General features: G+C 51.3%; 1 long non-coding RNA gene across 1 annotated transcript; it reads left to right on the top strand.

Annotated features, from left to right (window-relative positions):
* Positions 1–4,690: 4,690 nt before the first annotated feature.
* LOC132668542 (uncharacterized) lies at positions 4,691–6,837 on the top strand. The gene is made up of 2 exons (XR_009605607.2): positions 4,691–4,924; positions 6,399–6,837. It is a non-coding gene; the product is annotated as an uncharacterized LOC132668542 (long non-coding RNA).
* Positions 6,838–7,145: the final 308 nt, after the last annotated feature.

Here is a 7,145-nt window from a genome sequence, read left to right as displayed (position 1 = left end):
CCGTTTCTCCACATCCTCTCCAGCATCTATAATCTCCTGATTTGTTCATCTTAGCCACTCTGACTGGCATGAGGTGATATCTCAGTGTGGTTTTGATGTGCATTTCCCTGATGAGGAGTGACGTTGAGCATCTTTTCATGTGCTTGTTGGCCATCTGGATGTCTTTTTGAGAGAAGTGTCTATTCATGTTTTCTGCCCATTTCTTCCTTGGATTATTTGTTTTTCGGGTGTGGAGTTTGGTGAGTTCTTTATAGATTTTGGATACTAGCCCTTTGTCCGATATGTCATTTGCACATATCTTTTCCCATTCCATCGGTTGCCTTTTAGTTTTGTTGATTGTTTCCTTTCCAGGCCAACTAATCTTCGACAAAGCAGGAAAGAGTATCCGATGGAAAAAAGACAGTCTCTTCAACAAATGGGGCTGGGTGAACTGGACAGCAACATGCAGAAGAATGAAACTAGACCACTTTCTTACACCATTCAGAAAAATAAACTCAAAATGGATAAAGGACCTGAATGTGAGACAGGAAACCATCAAAACCCTAGAGGAGAAAGCAGGAAAAAACCTCTCTGACCTCAGCCGCAGCAATTTCTTACTTGACACGTCTCCAAAGGCAAGGGAATTAAAAGCAAAAATGAACTACTGGGACCTCATGAAGATAAAAAGCTTCTGAAGAACCTAATCGTAACAACTCTTAATAATCACCTGTCCTCTCCTTGCTTCTGATTCTCCTGGAGGGTTTCCCTTCTCTTCCCCCAGCCGACTTTTCTCTCTCCCAGGCCCTCTATCTCGGCCATCTAGCTGTGGGTCACTCCTGCATACCATGCCCTGTCTTTATAGGCTCTGAGCCCCCACACCGCCCAGGGTGGACCCCACAGCTGCCCTTCCGGAAGGCTGCATCCCTCGTGGGTTCAGTCTGTTCTGATCTCTGCCGTTGTAGTGATCAGGTGGAAAGATACAACCACGGGGTGGCAATATCATGCGCAAATCTTTATGTGGTGTAGTTCTGACAAGTCTGCATGTGAGAGAAGGCCCTCAATGCATGGTCCTGTCGGGGGACAATGGCAGAAGGAGGGAGGGCCACCACCCAGAAGGGGTGAAGGCAAATGAACTCCCGGGGAGAGAGGGGGCTTGGAGAGGGGTCTTACAAGCCTAGGTGATGTTGCTCCCAGAGGGGAGTCCTGGGTCAGAGGGCATCAGAAGGCAGCCTCGGCGTGAGGTCTTTCTTTATGGGTGCAGGGTTTCTCTTACCCGTGGCTCGCGGACGTCGGGCACAGTTTCTCAGGGTATGTAAAGCAAGCGGGGTCTCCTTGGCTCGAAATCTGCTGGTTTGGGCTGGGTTGAAAACAATTCAATGTGTAAACTGGAGTTTGGTGAAGGCGGGCCCTGGCCTGCGGCTTCATTCACATGTTGCAGTTGGTGCCGGCTGTTGGCTGAGGGGTCTCAGCTCTGCTAGGTGTGGTGGCTCGTCCCCCGGGAGGCAGGACTGGACCTCCTTGTATGTTAACAGACCCTCCCGAAATGTGCAAGCACTTACCGCCTCTGCTTGCATCACGTTTATTTCTGTCTCATTGGCCAAAGTGAGTCCTACAGCCAGGCCAGCGTGGCTGCAGGGGACTGCAGAAGGACAGGGCTCCCTGCAGGTGTGGCTCTCCAAGACCGTTACTGTGATAGCCTATTACAACTCGTAAGCCACAAGGAAGGTTTCTTATAGGGCGTCCACTTGTCTGTGTGTTGGCGAAAAAAAATTTTTTTTTTAGCCTGGAGCCCAATCAGGAAGTTACTCCTTCTGATAAATAGCAGATCCTGACCGAAGGACTTTGAGGCAGGTCGGTTGACTCAGGGCAGCACAAGTGAGAGAGCAGGAAAAAGGAGACAGGGAGGGGAGAAAACCCTATAAAGTCCGCGAGGATCCCTCATAGCATGACCCCATCCAGAGGCCACTGGCAGGGTTGCCACTGTGGGAACCCGGGGCTTAATCTTGCTGGGGTCCCTCTGAGAAGCCATGGGGGCGGGCCTCAGTTTACATCAGTGGGAAGGCTGCAGCATTTACTCACCTCCGGCTGAGCAGCGATAGCAACTTCCAAGTGGATGGGGAAAAACCGGAAGGCGGAGCAAAAGAGTCAGGTGCACGCTGGGAAGCTGTTGGTGGGTTGACGTCGGCCCACCCAGCTGCAGGTGCACCAGTAGGCTGAGGCGACGTGGGCCAGCGCATCAATGGCATCCGATACAGAGAGACAGAGACGTCCCTCCCATCACCAAAATGCAGGTACAGTGCAGGCAACACGCACGGGCAGAAGCTGGAGCCCAGGGGCAGGGGGAGAGAGGACCAAGCTCCAGGGAAATCCGCACCTCGGTAATGCAGGGCCATTGCCGGGGACTCTCCTGAGCAGAGTGGAGGGAACGAACCACACCCAGAATCACCAGCGAGAGCGATTTAGTACCGAAGGTGACTTTGGGGTAACTGCACACATAGAGACACAGATATATTCTGCCAAGAGAAATAAGGCTCTGACTCCAGAAGCGGTCTCCTTCCTGGTATTCTCGCTGTGGAACGAAAACTACTTGGGATCCAGAAGGGCCTCCCCTATCTCCTGGCAAGAACAGAAGCAGGAGTGAGTAGCAGAATTCTATGTGGGAGCCGCGGTTGCCGTGAACCATTACATGCTGAAGTTAAGAGCACAGTTAACTGTGTGTACCTTAGTTCGTGGATTCCAAAAAGCACGTGGTTTTTTTTCACATTTCATATTTCCAAAATCAGGATGCATTTTACAGTGATAACTGGCAGCATTTGTTTGTTGCTTGGTGATATATAAAATAATAGTGCACCTTGTGTTTGATAGCCTTTTAGGCACGATGAACTGTGGAAGCACGTTTCAGAGGGTGAGTTCAACCGGGTTGGAATAATCCTTTCGTGGACTAAATTGAATAACGCCTTTAAACCAGTTACAGAGAGCTGTCTAAACCTCCTGCCATTTCCAGGTAAGGTTCTGGGGCCCCAGGGAGACCCAAAGAGAAGCCTGCAGCCTTCCTTACAGAACATTGCTTGAAAAAATTTTTTTTCAATGTTTATTTATTCTTTTTTTTTTTTTCTAAAATTTTTTTTTTCAACGTTTTTAATTTATTTTTGGGACAGAGAGAGACAGAGCATGAACGGGGGAGGGGCAGAGAGAGAGCAATGTTTATTTATTCTTGAGAGAGAGAGAGAGCACAAGTCGGGAGGGGCAGAGAGAGAGGGAGACACAGAATCCGAAGCAGGCTCCAGGCTCCGAGCCGTCAGCACAGAGCCCGATGCGGGACTCCAACCCACAACCCGCGAGATCTTGACCGGAGACAAAGCCGGACGCTTAACCGACTGAAACACCCAGGCACCCCCCAGAACATTGCTTTTAAAGCACCTTCTTGCACCTGGGGTACACAAGCTATATTTTATTACTCGAGACTTCAGCTTTCAAAAGAGCTTCCACGGCTACCAGATGCTAAGGGACCCAACAAGAATGCAGCAACAATGACAGAACTCTGAGCGGGGCAGGGATCTAGACTAAGATTTGGTTCAGCAGAACACAGCCGAAGGCCTAGAATGATCCCGATTAAACAGTGAGAGGTTCATCACTCTCTCATGTGGAAGAAGCATGGAGAGAGGGTAGTTCTGGGCTGGTACAGTACTTCCAAGGTCCCCAGGGATCCAGATTCTTTCCATGTTTCTTACCCAATCTCCAAGCACATTGTTTTCATCCTCAGAGTTATCTCATGGGCCAAGATGGCGGCTGGAGCCTCATCTACACTGCAGGCTGGAGGAGAGGAGCAAGGCAGAGGGGAGACAGGACTCCCTCCCCACCTCCTTTCCAGAAAACTCCACAGAAGCTCCAGCCAGCCCCTTCTGCATGCATCGTTGCATTGGCCAGGGGAGATTCCCACAGGCTAACTGGAGATGTGGGGTAAGGAGTGACAGCCCCATGGAAGGTCGCAGAAAAGTGCAGCAGGAAACGGCACCAGCCTTCGGGGTGAGGCTCGTCACAGGTGTGTTTAGGAGGACGCCACCAGGAGGCCCAGAGGCCAGGCTTCCAGTGCTGACACGGGCTCTCTGCCCACGGCCCGTTACAGACCAGATCCGTCCACCAGAGGCTGCAGAGGAAGAGACCATCGTCCCCATCTCCGCGACAGGAGAAGGTCCCAAGTGGGAAAGTGTGAAGCTGTCAAACGCGCCTTCTGCTTTCGCTTCCAGAAGCCACCGTGGGCTCCCGCCTCTGCCACCAGGCCCCTGGCTCCTGCGAGCACACTCTGGGCCGCGGGGGGCCAGGGGGCCTGGTTATTAATGTACTTTCCAGGCGGGAGGTCCAGGGTGGGCCTTTCTTCATGGTCACCGGTGGTCTGTGCGTCCCACCACCTCCGCAGGGATGGCGAAACGTTCTTGAAAGAGGAAAATTAACCAGAAAGCGACGCCCAAAGAAAAGTCGGCTCTCGAAAAGTTTGTGCGTGTTGCAAAGCATTATCTTTAAGTCCTCCAGCTAGGCTAAAAGCCTACCCCATTCCTCCCTGGGATTTCTAGTGAATTAATAATGCCGCTGATGAATATTCAAAAGTAGGCAGCTATTGTGCCTCCAAGCACATAATTAATTATTCATTACACATTTTTATTCACTGAATTAAAAAACACAGGGTGCTCTGGGAAACGAAGGGTACTTCACGACAGGGGCATGAAATTCCGCACTGCCCCTTTAAGGACTATTATTCTCTATGTGTGGTTACCAAGCAACATAAATGCCGGGCAATTAGATCATGGGTTGTCCCTGAAGACTGATGGGATAATAAGCAGTAGTTAAGTATTAAGTTGACCCAGCGAAGGTCCCATGTGAATAAACCTGGGTAGGACCACAGCTGGTGTCTTTTAAATGAAACTTTTACATTAATACCGTGCAAAAGGTGAGCCTGTTCGAGGAGCACACGGCGGCAAAACTCGCTCATCTGCAAACCCTGCGCAGGTTCCTTGTGTCCTTTTTCTGACACCGCCGCGCTTGCGAAGGTGCACAGGGGAGCATGCTGTCCACTGCCTAACCGGCTCCCCTCCAGGGGGCAGCCGGGCTGAGACGGCAGGATGCACGGTCAGCCTCCCCGGGAAAGAAGATACAGGAACAGAGGGCCTTCTGAGCAGGGAGCCGGTGGAAGTAAGAAAGGCTGAGTTCCTCCAGCCGATGGGGCTGAAGTCAGAGCACAGACCAGCCCTGGCGGGAAGGCCTGGCAGAGGAGACCCCTTCCTGGATTCCAGCCCCGGACAGGTCTTCCTGCCTTGACCCCGGTATCGAGTCCTGACTAGTCAGATCCTGGTCATGTCTGTATCCTCAGAGTCTGGCACATAGTGGGCTCAACAAATGATTAGTGAATAAATATCGAGGGTTTGGGACACTTTATTAACCACGTCATTGGATTATAAAGCAAAGCTTGGACTCATGACTATGGTTTTTAGCTTACAAATCTATCGGCACCCTTCCTAAATGCCTCCTGACTGCTGCCAGCAGGGATGCCATATACAGTTGTATGGGATGTGCACTGCACAAAGGGTACACAGCCAAAGGGGTGAGGAGAGCCAGAAATCTGGCCTGTGGTCCAACTGCCAAGTCATACGCTTGTCCAGAGGGGCTACCTGTTTCCAATCCTCACGAAGGTCGTGACTGGGGTGACAGCAGCCCTCACTGTAGTTAGAATGTGGGTGGCAGGAGAGGACAGCTGGTTCTAAGGAAGTAGACCCAGTGGTCCTGACAAGAAAGAAGCCACAGTCAGTATACACAGGCAGAGCCCAGGGCCCAGAAGGTCACAGGCATCACCAGCATGATTCAAGGGAGAAAAGCTCTTGGGAAGAGCCTACTTCCTCTCTGTCCTGCATGGCCCCTGGCGTGTGGCTGTATCTAGCCTAAGGACAAGACAGAGGCCCTCAGTTCACCCTCACTGCTGATTTAGGGACACGGAGAGCAGGTATAGGGTGACAGTAGTGAGAAAGATAGAAGCCAGGACATTTTTATTAGTGTGAATCTCCCAGCGGCCCTGTGGGGTGTGTATATATCCCCATTTGCAGATGGGGAGACTGAGGCTTCGAGAAGAATTTAATCAACCTGCCCATTGTCACAGAGCCAAAGAGGAACCAGGGTTTCAATCCAGACAGGTTGGCTCCGGATCCCATGCTCTTAGCTGGGGTCCTGGGGGCCTCTGCTGGCAAAGCTAAGCTCACAGCTGCTGGATGACTGAGTGGTCAGGGCAGGGGAGGGGGGGTGCTTGAGGAGGCAGGCAGCAGCCGTTTACCACTGGAAAACACTTCAGTGTTCTAACGACCGGTGCAATCATGCAGGTGCCTGTCTGCCAAGGGGCAGCCTGCCTTGAAGCATCGTTTTTTACCGCCTCAAAGGTTCCCATGGGTCTGAAGAGAGGCGGAAGGAAGTCAGCCCGAAGCAGAGTCGTGAGCAGAGATCAGAGTCTGTATTCAGCCAGTGCAGGAACCACTAGGCAGCAGAAGACGACAGGGCTGGGGACTCAAGGGCAGCCAACTTTTCAAGACCTGGGCTGGGGCCTTCCCAGCCCTCTGCCCAGGTGGAGAACTTAAAGGCATCACCAGGCAGCTGAAGAGCAGAAAACGGGGCTGAAGATTCCATCCTGGACCGGGCAGGTCCCCCGACAGAACACGCTTGGACCCAACCCCCATCCCGCATCTCCCCTCTGGTCAAATAAAGCCTTTGGGCTGGAAAATCTCCGAGGAGGGTTTTGACAATAGCATTTTATGATTCCATGTTTCTAACCAACGCAAACACTACTGAAGGAAAAGGAAAAATAAAAACATCTGCACTGTTTGCCATTGAGGTTTTGTGTGTGTGAGTCTGTGTGTGTTTTTAAGCTCAGAATGTCCTGGGATCCCCACTGGTGACGGGAGATGATGGTTTTATTGTAGTTGTAGATCATTAATTTTGCAGACAAAAATGTGAAAACATAGCTTATCTCTGTCTGCAGACACTTTGCTATGCCAGAGCATGAAACAGTTCTCGGGTGAAGATAAAGAACCACTGTCTAGAGTTTTGTGATATGAAGCAGAGAAGACAATTCCCCCCAAAGCTAAGTGGGCTCCATGCAAGACAGAAGAGGTATGGCTACAGGAGTCTCT

The sequence above is a fragment of the Panthera onca genome, chromosome B3 (genome assembly GCF_046562875.1).
Source record: "Panthera onca isolate mPanOnc1 chromosome B3, mPanOnc1 haplotype 2, whole genome shotgun sequence".
Taxonomy (NCBI): Eukaryota; Metazoa; Chordata; class Mammalia; order Carnivora; family Felidae; genus Panthera; species Panthera onca.
The sequence above is the reverse complement of the archived record's forward strand: the minus strand, read 5'-3'. Positions and strand labels throughout refer to the sequence as shown.